Source organism: Pseudophryne corroboree, chromosome 4, assembly GCF_028390025.1.
Source record: "Pseudophryne corroboree isolate aPseCor3 chromosome 4, aPseCor3.hap2, whole genome shotgun sequence".
Taxonomy (NCBI): Eukaryota; Metazoa; Chordata; class Amphibia; order Anura; family Myobatrachidae; genus Pseudophryne; species Pseudophryne corroboree.
The window spans coordinates 205,897,004-205,909,475 of NC_086447.1; positions in this window are offsets into that span (position 1 = coordinate 205,897,004).

Genomic DNA, 12,472 nt, shown 5'->3' on the forward strand with positions numbered 1-12,472 from the left:
CCCAGGACTCGCGTGCAATGATGCACTGACACCTGTTTTGATTTCAGGAGGCCTCTCACTAGAGATGACAGCTCCTTGGCTTTCTCCTCTGGGAGAAACACTTTTTTCTGGACTGTGTCCAGAATCATCCCCAGGAACAGTAGACGTGTCGCCGGAACCAGCTGAGACTTTGGAATATTCAGAATCCAGCCGTGCTGGTGTAGCACCTCCTGAGATAATGCTACGCCGACCAACAACTGCTCTCTGGACATCGCCCTTATCAGGAGATCGTCCAAGTATGGGATAATTAAAACTCCCTTTTTCCGAAGGAGTATCATCATTTCGGCCATTACCTTGGTAAATACCCTCGGTGCCGTGGACAGGCCGAACGGCAACGTCTGGAATTGGTAATGACAATCCTATACCACAAATCTGAGGTACTCCTGGTGAGGATGGTAAATGGGGACATGCAGGTAAGCATCCTTGATGTCCAGAGATACCATGTAATCTCCCTCTTCCAGGCTTGCAATAACCGCCCTGAGCGATTCCATCTTGAACTTGAATTTTCTTAAAAATGTGTTCAAGGATTTTAAATTTAAAATGGGTCTCACCGAACCGTCCGGTTTCGGTACCACAAACATTGTGGAATAGTAACCCCGTCCTTGTTGAAGTAGGGGCACCTTGACTATCACCTGCTGGGAATACAGCTTGTGAATTGCCTCTAGCACAGCCTCCCTTTCTGAAGGAGTCGTTGGTAAGGCAGATTTGAGGAAACAGCGGGGGGGAGATGTCTCGAATTCCAGCCTGTACCCCTGAGATACCACTTGAAGGATCCAGGGATCTACCTGTGAGCGAGCCCACTGATTGCTGAAGTTTTTGAGACGGCCCCCCACCGTACCTGGCTCCGCCTGCTGAGCCCCAGCGTCATGCGGCGGACTTAGCAGAAGAAGCGGGGGAGGACTTTTGTTCCTGGGAAGTGGCAGTATGCTGCAGCTTTTTTCCCCTACCTCTGTCTCTGGGCAGAAAGGAAGCGCCTCTACCCCGTCTGCTCTTTTGGGGGCGAAAGGACTGCACCTGATAATACGGTGCTCTCTTTGGTTGTGAGGGGACATGTGGCAAAAATGCTGACTTCCCAGCTGTTGCTGTGGACACTAAGTCTGAAAGACCATCCCCGAACAACTCCTCACCCTTATAAGGCAAAACTTCCATGTGCCTTTTAGAATCTGCATCACCTGTCCACTGCCGGGTCCATAACCCTCTCCTGGCACAAATGGACAGTGCACTTATTTTTGATGCCAGCCGGCAAATATCCCTCTGTGCATCTCTTATGTAAAAGACAGCGTCTTTAATATGCTCTACGTTTAGCAATATAGTGTCCCTGTCTAGGGTGTCAATGTTTTCTGACAGGGAGTCTGACCATGCAGCTGCAGCACTGCACATCCATGCTGAGGCAATAGCTGGTCTCAGTATACCAGTGTGTGTATATATAACTTTCTGGAGAGCCTCCTGCTTTCTGTCAGCAGGTTCCTTTAGGGCGGCCGTGTGCTGGGACGGTAGTGCCACCTTTTTTGATAAGCGCGTAAGTGCTTTATCCACCCTAGGGGGTGTTTCCCAACGTGACCTATCCTCTGGCGGGAAAGGGTACGCCATTAGTAATTTTTTTGAAACTACCAATTTTTTATCGGGGGAAGCCCACGCTAGTTCACACACTTCATTCAATTCTTCAGAAGAGGGAAAAACTACTGGTAGTTTTTTCTCCCCAAACATAATACCCTTTTTTGTGGTACCTGGGGTCACCTCAGAAATGTGTAAAACATTTTTCATTGCCTCAATCATATAACGAGTGGCCCTATTGGACATTACATTAGTCTCTTCGTCGTCGACACTGGTATCAGTATCCGTGTCGACATCTGTGTCTGCCATCTGAGGTAGCGGGCGTTTTAGAGCCCCTGATGACTTTTGAGACGTCTGGGCAGACACGGGCTGAGAAGCCGGCTGCCCCGCATTTGGCATGTCGTCAAATTTTTTATGTAAGGAGTCGACACTTTCGCGTAATTCATTCCACAAGTCCATCCACTCCGGTGTCTGCCCCGCAGGGGGTGACAACACATTTATAGGCACCTGCTCCTCCTCCACATAAGTCTCCTCATCAAACATGTCGACACAGCCGTACCGACACACCGCACACACACAGGGAATGCTCTGACAGAAGACAGGACCCCACAAAGCCCTTTGGGGAGACAGAGAGAGAGAGTATGCCAGCACACACCAGAGCGCTATATACATCAGGGATTAACTAAATTATATCCCCTTATAGCTGCTATATGTATATTGCGCCTAAATTTAGTTCCCCCCCTCTCTTTTTTACCCTTTTCTGTAGTGTAGACTGCAGGGAAGAGCCAGGGAGCTTCCTTCCAGCGGAGCTGTGAGGGAGAAATGGCGCCAGTGTGCTGAGGGTGTCAAAGTCAGAAAAATATCACGCTGCACGTTGCCATATATGCACTTCATGCGTGTGCACGCTGCATATTTAATCAAAATAATGTATTTTATAAGTTAATATTCCCCTGAGTTCAACAGGTATCAGTGGGTCTCAAGATGGCTCTTTGACCTTAGAGATTCCCCAAACAATAGCTTTCATGTTGGGAGGGCTTCACATGTTCTTATGCATAGTTAAGCACAGGAATAGTAATTGAAGATTAATTGTATTCCGAATAAATTACACCTAAGTATAGTCAGTTTCTGTCCCGCAGACGGAGTACAATAGCCTTTAATTACACTAAGCTTTGAGATTCAATGAGGAGGGCCAACACCTGTGTTTACGAATGGGGCTGGATTTGTCTCCAGAAGAATGATTGCTGGGATGTCATTGTCTCAACTGAAAGTGGACAGTGAGACAGTATTCGCCAAACAATAGCTTTCCACAAGACAGGAATGTGTTAGTCATCACCCAACGTTTTGAATAACCAAGACCACATGCTCAGCTCACTGATACAGCTAGCCCACATGCTGTGAAAGACACACACTTCCTGTGGTTGACACCCCCCCACAGCTGTAATGCAGGTATGATATATCCACTGGAAATCACAGGGCACACTCACTCACACAGCTACCTTGCACCCAGAAGCATGGCTGGATCATCACCAGGACTGACCTCCTTACGAAGGCTAAGTATTGAATTCACATGGCTTAATGGCATAGAATAGTTTAAATATGTGTTTGTGGTAAAGTAGTTGTGAAATGATTGGCATAGAATAGTTAGTTTGGAGATACAAATGGCTTAAGGTTAATGATGCTTGTGCAGTTGTGTGATTGTTGGGTGTTTGGGATGATTCTCTATGAAATCTATAATGAATTGGAACAGTAGACAATCTGTAGCATAGCATCTCTGGTATACATTTATGGATGGTGATTTATAACAGATTATAGTAGTTTTACATGATACATCTTGCTGAAGGTTAGAAGTCAAAACATACTTCCTTTTGTTACTGTAGTCATGTGCTTGTAGCAATAGCAGGCTGATACTTGTGGGTACCTGGTTATTGAGATACTGTGTTGGCTTGAAATTGTGAAAGGTGAGTTAGGTGGTTTGGAATTGTAAAATCAGAACATATGCATTGTGTTGAGGCTTGGACATTTTGGAATATAGTGGAGTCTTGTGTCTTCTGCTATGTGATTGTGGTGTAGCAGAGAGTGCCATGTGTTTGGACTTGCAAATCTAAAATGGCTGCTAGCATTCCCTTTTAAATCATATGTTACAGACTTTGGAATCATGGGAGTTTTTCCCAAAATGGAGTCTAGCTTCTGTCCCATGCGGTATTGTAGGGACCATTGTGTTGTTGCTGGGTGTTGTGTATATAGGGACAGCCAGCCTGGGTGAGCTCAATTTTTCTCTCCACAAAGGGTCTCAGCATTGACTAACTGCGCAGCGATTGTTTCTCACGTGCGTAAGTTCTCTGCAACCATATTGTCTCTTATTTAATGTTGTAAGCCATCTCTCTCTCCTTCCCCCCTTTAAATGTAATTGTATCTGTATTGTATTTTATGTGTAGTTATCCGGTTAGGTATTTTATGTTATCTTGGTAGTGTATAACTTGTATTGTATTATTCTTTTGCAATTGAACGTTCATTCTCTTCCTTAAAGGTGTTGTGACCTTAGACCGGTATTAGAGTGTTTATTATATTGCTAAAGGGTTCTCAGAGCGTCACATACGCTCATACAGCTTTTAAGCTAACAAGGTTACACTGTGTTGCATTTACACCTTATCACTGCACAAGGGTATATAGTATAAGTACATTCCTTAAGGTATAGTTATTAAAGTTTAATTCTGTAAGTGTCTGCGACGCCTGTGCTCACACCCTGTGCACAGCGTCTGCTACACTAAGGGCGTACCCTTGCGGTACCTTTTGCGCCAATTGCGTACTGTGTCTCTTAACCTTTTAAAGTGTTTTAAATAAGATATATAATAGGCATTGTCAGGGAGATAGCTCCGCCCCTTTTTCGGCTGACTTTTCTCCCGCTTTTTTATGGATTCTGGCAGGGGTATTTATCACATGGCGCCCTGGACTGTAAAAACGCTTGGTTTGGCAAAAGGGGCATACAAACACACTGTCCAGTGAAATTAATTATTTAATTAATTATTTACTTCAGAGCGGGAGAAGCGTGCCATTGTGGGGTGGGGCTTCTTCCTCACTAAGCCAGCACACTACTCAGCGCCATATTTCTCCTCAGGAGAAACGCTGGTCTTCACTACTGACTAGTATCAGGGTGCAAAAAAAGGGGGGGGGGGCGATGTATACGATGCTTATATTGTGTCATGTTATGTTAGTAAAGCGCTGCAGTTCTGTTTTATGATATTTCACAGATTGTGTGTTGCATTGGGGTGTGAGCTGGCTGATCAATTTTGTGTCCCTCTGACAGAGGTCTGTCCCCTATTAGTCCCGGTGTGTCTGAGGTGTGGATGATACACGTGGGTGACATATCTGAGGAAGGGAGTTCCTTCAAGGAGGAAACTGTTTGGGGACGCAGAGTCGTAAGGTGGTGGCGCTACCGGCACACCAAAAGCCTGCATGGTGAATGATATACGTAGTAGAATGCGTTCTATCAATGAGAGATTAGATAAGGTTGTATCTAATGCTGCATGCTGAATATGTAGAAGATATGTTGTCGGCATTCTGTTCTCCCTTCTGCAGGCGACCCTCCCTGGGTCCCATAAAGTCCATTTACAAATGTTATGACTATTACAGCCGACACGGCCTCTGAGTCCTGTGTCGACGATAGGGGCTCCAGGAAAACAGCTCAAATAAGACTCCCTCCACGAGCTTAATGTATTCTTTCCTGGCAGTCACCCCCTAGGTTAGACAGTACACTGTCCAGGTTGACAAAGAAGGTAATTCTCCCTGCACCTGGCACGACTTCACTAAAAGAGCCGACAGACCAAAAGGTGAAATCTACGTTAACATTTTATGTTGCAAGTGCTACGCTGCTCAGGCCACTATTGCTTGCGCGTGGGTGAGTCGCGCTATGGGAAAGTGGTCAGAAAGCGTCTCATCAGATATTGACACGATTGATTAAGATAAGATACTCCTTAAAGTAGGGAATATCTAAGAAGATGCCACATACATGCTGGGGGCAACGTAAGATATTGGACTCTTCAGTTCACAAGCCGCTACCATGGCGGTATCGGCTAGGCAGGCATTGTGATTTCGCCAGTGGAATGCGGATGCAGATTCCGAGAGATATATGGAGGCTCTCCCATATAACGGGGACGCCTTTCTTGGCGATGGACTGGAGGCGTTAGTCTAGGCGGCTACCGCAGGTACTGTAAGTCAACATTTTTTGCCCTCTGCACCTGCACCGGCAAAAAAGATCACCCTCATATACAGTCCTTCCGGCCCAGTAAGTACAGCGAGAGGTCTCCCCGTCTTGGCAGGTAGGGGAAGAGACGGAAAGATATCCACAACGGCTTCAGGTTCCCAAGAACAGAAGTCTACCCCTACTTCTGCCATGTCTACAGTATGACGCTGGGGCTCCCTCGCGGGAGGTCGCTCGGGTGGAGGCACGTTTTTTAAAACTGTTCAGCCAAGGTTGGAGTCAATCTGGCCTGGATTCCTGGGTTTTACAAATAGTATCCCAGGGGTTCAAACTGAAGTTCAAGCGTTCCCCCATGCCGATTTTTTAAATAGATTTTGACAGCTTTTCTTCCAGAAAGAAAAGTAGTGATAACGGTAATTCAAAAATTATGTCAGGACCAGGGCATAGTCCTGGTGCCTGTGTCACAACAAAGGGAGGGGTTTTATTCAAGCCTCTTGTAGTTCCAAAAACCAGACGCCTCGGTCGGACCGATCCTAAACCCCCCCAAAAAATATTTTTTTTGTTTTTGGAATCTCTACTTAAACCGGTTCAGATTCAAGTTGGAATCACTGGGAGCAGTGATTTCCAGTCTGGAGGAGGGAGATTACAGGGTGTCAGTAGACATAAAGGATACTTTCCCATTTATCCTCCTCACCAGGCTTATCTGAGATTCGGGGGTCAGGATTGCCATTACCGATTCCAGAAGTTACCTTTTCGGTCTCTCCACAGCGCCGAGGGTTTTCACCAAGGTGACGGCGGAGATGAGGATCCTCCTGATTCAAGAACGAGTCAATATAATTCCTTATCTAGACGGTCACCTGATACAGCCGACATCCAGGGAGCGGTTGGTACAAAACATCGCGCTGTACCTGTTCATACTCCATTAACACGGTTGCATACAGGAAAGATTAATTTTTCTTTCGGGATGGTTCTGGACAGGGAGGCTCAGAGAGTTTCTTCCGATGGAAAAGGCTCTGGAAATACAGAAAATGGTAAAACTAGTTTTGCAACCATCAAGAGTGTCGATCCATCAGGGCAAATTTGGTGGCGGCCTACGAGGCTATACAGTTGGCAGGTTCCAGGCCAGGGTGTTTCGGGGGGTCCTGTTGGGATTCCCACCTACACATGCACCAATTGATAGTCTTGTCGTCGAATGCCAGGGTTTCACTCCGGTGGTGGCTACACAGCTCGCACCTACTAGAGGGACGCATGCTCGGGGTTCAGGACTGTGTCCTGGTGACCACGGATGCGAGTCTCCGAGGCTGGGAAGCTGTCACTCTAGGGAAAAGCTTGCAAGGAAAAGTCTAAAGTCAGGAAGCCTGCTTTCTCATGAATAAGATGGAATTGAGAGCCATCTACAACGGCCTTCAACGAGCGGTACATCTTCTTTCAAGATCATCCCATGTGATTCCAGTTGGACGGAACGAAAAGCAGAGCGAAAATGGCAGAGGTGACGAAGATCTTCCTCTGGGCAGAAAAACATATAAAGGTCTCTGTCGGCTATTTTTATTCCAGGAGTGGACAACTGGGAAGCAGACTGCTTTAGCAGACACGATCTCCATCCGGGAGAGGGGACCCTCCACCAAGAAGTCTTCGCAGAGGTGACAAGTCTTTGGGGAGTTCCTCAAGTAGACATGATGACATCTCTTCTCGGCGAGAAGCTCCAAACATATTGTTCCAGGTCAAGAGATGCGCGGATAATAGCAGTTGATGCACTGGTGTCCCAGTGGCTATTCCGGTCGGTGTACGTGTTCTCTCCACTTCCACTGATCCCAAAAGTTCTCGAGATCGTAAGAAGAACAATGATTCGGACAAATTTCTTTGGCCCAGACTGACCAAGGAGAGTTGGTGCCCAGATCTTCAGGACTTGCTCATGAAAAGATCCTGGGTTTCTTCTTCTTCGCGAGGACCTACTACGGTAGGTACCGTGGCTACGTTTGACGGCATGGCGGTTGAGAGCCAGATCCTAGCCGAAAGGGTATTCCCTAGGATGTCATCCCCACTCTTGTTCAGGCCAGGAATGGAGTAACGTCTGAACATTACCACAGTTTTTTGGAGAAAATATGTGTCTTGGTGTGAATCCAAGAAGGCTCCAATGGAAGAATTTCGATTAGGGCGTTTCTCCATTTCCTACAGGCAGGAGTAAGGCAGCCTGAAATTGGATCCCATCAGGTTCCAGATTTCAGCATTGGCAATTTTCTTTCTAAAAAAAAAAAAAAATTTGGCTTCTCTTCCGGAAGTTCAGGCTTTCGTGAAAGACTTGTTGCGCATCCAACCTCCATTATACCTCCAGTGGCACCATGGGTTTTTAATGTGGTGTGGCAGTTCCTTTAATTAAGTTGGTTTAGACCTTTGGTTGGCCTTGGCATCTGCAAGGCGGGTGTCTGAGTTAGGGACCTTGTCCCATGTGAGCCCTTATTTGATCTTCTATGAAGATAGAGCTGACTTGAGGACGTCAGCGTTTTCACCCACAGGTGGTTTCTTCTTTCTACAGTGACCGACCTATTGTGGTGACTGCGGCTACTGACGCCTGCGCTGAGTCACTGTCTCTGAATGTGGTTAGAGCTTTGAAGGTTATGTCGCCTGAAAGGCTCAGATTGGGAAAACAGAGGCTCTGTTTTGTCCGGTGTACTCCCAACAAGATTGGGTGTCCTGCTTCCAAGCAGACCATTGCGCGCTGGATCTATGGTGCGATTCAGCATGCTCCTTCCACGGCTGGATTGGCGTTACCGAAATTGGTGAATGCCCATTCTACTAGAAAGGTGGGCTCGTCCGGGGCAGTTGACCGGGGAGTCTTGGCACTGCAACTTTGCCGAGCAATAAGTTTTACAGTTTTAATACCTTGGCCGAGGTTGACCTCCCATTTGGTCATTCGGTGCTGCAGAGTCATCCGCACTCTCCCGCCCGTTCTAGAGCTTTGGTATAAACCCCATGGTTCTTGAAGTGTCCCCAGCATCCTCTAGGATGTATGAGAAAATAGGATTTTAGTACCTACCGGTAAATCCTTTTCTCTTAGTCCGTAGAGGATGCTGGGCGCCCGTCCCAGTGCGGACTCTGTCTGCAGTTATTGGTTGTGGTTACACACAGGTTGTGTTATGTTTTTTTTGTCAGTGTATTGCTGCAAATTCGTCATGCCGTTGGCTTGTGTTCTATTGAATGCCACGTTCTGCGGCATGCTTGCGGTGTGAGCTGGTAAGATTGCTCACTGTGGTTTAACGATAAATCCTTTCCTCGAAATGTCCGTCTCCCTGGGCACAGTTCCTTAAGCTGGAGTCTGGAGGAGGGCATAGAGGGAGGAGCCAGGTCACACCATTTGAAAGTCTTAAAGTGCCCATGTCTCCTGCGGATCCCGTCTATACCCCATGGTTCTTGAAGTGGCCCCAGCATCCTCTACGGACTAAGAGAAAAGGATTTACCGGTAGGTATTAAAATCCTATTTTCTCGTAGTCCATAAGGGATACTGGGGTTCACTTAGTACGATGGGGTATAGACGGGGTCCAAAGGAGCCGATGCACTTTAAATTTCTTCAACTGGGTGTGCTGGCTCCTCACCTCTATGCCTCCTCCCACAGGCAGTTATAGGTAAAATAGTGCCCGAAGGAGAATGGACATACTTGAGAGAAGGAACATAACAACAGTGGTGAGATTCACACACCAGCACACCACAACATAAACTGACCAGCAACGGCTGGCAACCGAACAGCAACAGCTGAACAGGTAAACTCATATAGAAGAAACAACCTGCAGAAAAGTCAACGCACTGAGGGGGATATTCAATTTGCTTGCAACGATTGCGGGTGTAAAGTGTTGCCGCCAGGGGCTACCTAATTAGCCCTGATAAGCTGGCGCGTGCTGCGGCTTATCAGGGATTTTGCTTCACCTGCCTCCGGGCTATTTCACCCGAAAACACACAGGTTCACTGAACCTGTGTGTTTATGGTTGTAACTGCACTCGTTACCGGCCGAGCTCATTAAATAGCCTGACCGCAACACACGAAGAAACATCGGGGTTTTTTACTCCCAATGTCTCTTCGGAGGCAAATTGAATATCCCCCTGAGGCGGGCGCCCAGAGTCCCTTATGGACTACGAGAAAAGGATTTACCAGTAGGTATTTAACATTTTATTTTCTCTAGCATCCATAAGGGATACTGGGGTTCATTTAGTACGATGGGACGTCCCAAAGCTTCCAGAATGGGCAGGAAAGTGCGGAGATGTCTGCAGCACCGCCTGCCCAAACTATGTATCCTCTTTGGCCAGGGTATCAAACCTGTAGATCTTCACAAAGGTGTTCTTCCCCGACCAGGTAGCAACTTGGCATAGTTGCAAGGCCGAGACTCCACGGGCAGCCGCCCAGGAAGACCCCACCGAACTTGTAGAGTGGGCCTTCAGAGAATGTGGAACAGGTAAGGCTGCCAACACATAGGCCTGTTGGATAGTAAGCCTAAGCCAACGAGCAATGTACTGCTTAGAAGCAGGGCAACCCTTTTTCTGTGCATCATATAGCACAAACAGGGAATCCGTCTTTCTGATCCGAGCCGTTCTCTTGACGTAGATCTTCAAGGCTCGTACAGCATCCAAAGCCTCCGGAGGAGCAGAAGAGCCAGAACTAGACGGAACCACAATAGGTTGGTTTAAATCGAATGCAGAGACTTGTGGCAGGAACTGCTGCTGAGTCCTGAACGCTGCTCTGTCCTCGTAAAAGAGCAAGTAGGGACTTTTACACGATAAGGCCCCCAATTCAGAGACACGTCTAGCAGAAGCCAGGGCCAATAACATTACCGCCTTCCACGTAAGGTACTTGACTTCTACTTTCATCAGCGGATTTTGGTTTGTAGAAAATCCAAAATCACATTCAAATCCCAGGGTGCCGTTGGTGGCACAAAGGGAGGCTGTATGTAAAGCACTCCTTGCAAGAAAGTCTGTACCTCTGGCAACATAGCCAACTTCTTCTGGAGGAAAACAGACAGGGCTGAAATCTGGACCTTAAGGGAGCCCATACGTAAGCCCATATCCACACCAGTCTTTAGGAAACATAAGAAATGTCCCAGGCTGAATTCCTCAGGAGGCTATGTGCGCGCCTCTCACCAGGAGACATCTTGTTTCTGTCACGTCTAGCAAAGTTTGGGGATCCGGCAGCTGAGACTTGCCCAAGGAGGTAGCAGGCTGGGGAAGAACAAAATGAGGGGGTTGGATATAGTTCCTTTGCATGAGACACGGGGCAATGAAGGATGTAGGCGGAGTTTGAGAGTCAATGGAAAGTATTTATTATGTACAGAGCTGAGGTAGAAAACTGAGGTTGGTGAACGGTGACTTGAGAACGTGGTCGTAGACAAAGAACTGTGGAACTGTGAGTGAGGGTAAAAATTAGGCTGAAGACAAGAACCGTGGACTGTGACTTATAAGATGAAACTGCGGTAGAGGAGCTGAGAACTGTGGACGGTAGTTTGGGTCGTGACTGGAGACTGAGAACTGTAGACTGTGGCTTGGTAGATGAAGCTGGAGATAACGAGCTGAGGACTGTGAATGGTGGTTCGAGGACTTGGCTGGAAGCAAGAATCTGCGAACTGTGGCTTGGAGGACGAGACAAGAGACCCGGGGTCGTCCGTGCCCAAAGGGTCTTACTGAACCGAGTTTTCCAAGAGCGTCTCCACGGGCAGCAGCAGGCTAGGGACGGGAAAACTGCAGCAGCAACTGAGAACTGGCAAAGCAGGGTTAGAAGTACCAGAATACAGCAGGAATCCTGGGAGCACAGGCTAAAGCACCTACAACAGGATTGTAACTTGAAGCACTGGCGTCCCTGTCCTAAACCAGCCCCCTTTTATAGGAAGAAGTCTCCCTGGATTGGCTGGAAAACTAGGAACAGGAATTATGTCAGAAACTTGGTCTCCAACATGGCGGCGCCCAGTAATGCAGACCTTTTCTGACAACATGCTGCTCACTGCCCCTGGTCTCCTAGGCAACGGTTTAGCGAGAGGGAGCCGCCACGAGCGGACCCCCTCAGCGCCATTACCGCTGCCTGTACCCCTGAACCCAGCGCCGCTGCCCTCCACCACCGCTGCCCAGCCACCCGTGAAGCCCGCCCCGCGGTCCCAGCGTTCCGGTAAGACCCCGGACGCTGGCAGTTTCCAGATATGATGATAGTGTTTTCATGTCACAGGCTTTCTGGCCTGAACCATAGTTGCAATAACCTTTTTGGAAAGGCCCTTGTGAGCTAGGATGTTCCGCTCAACCTCCATGCCATCAAACGAAGTCGCCGTAAGTCCGCGTAGACGAACGGTCCTTGTTGAAGAAGATCTCTTCTCATTGGCAGAGGCCAAGGGTCTTTTACGGACATATCCAGAAGGTCTGCGTACCACGCCCTTCGAGGTCAATCTGGGGCAATCAGAATTGCCTGGACTCTTTGATTCCTGATTCGCTTAGCACCCTCGGGAGCAGAGGAATTGGAGGAAACGGGTAGACCAGCCGGTGAGGCCAAGGCGTCGTCAGTGCATCTACTGCCCTCGCCTGAGGGTCCCTTGTTCTTGAACAATACCATGGAAGCTTCTTGTTGAGTCGAGATGCCATCATATGAATCTGTGGGGCTGTCCACAGATAGACCTGTTGAAACACCTGCTGGTGTAGGCCCCACTCCCCCGGGTGGAGA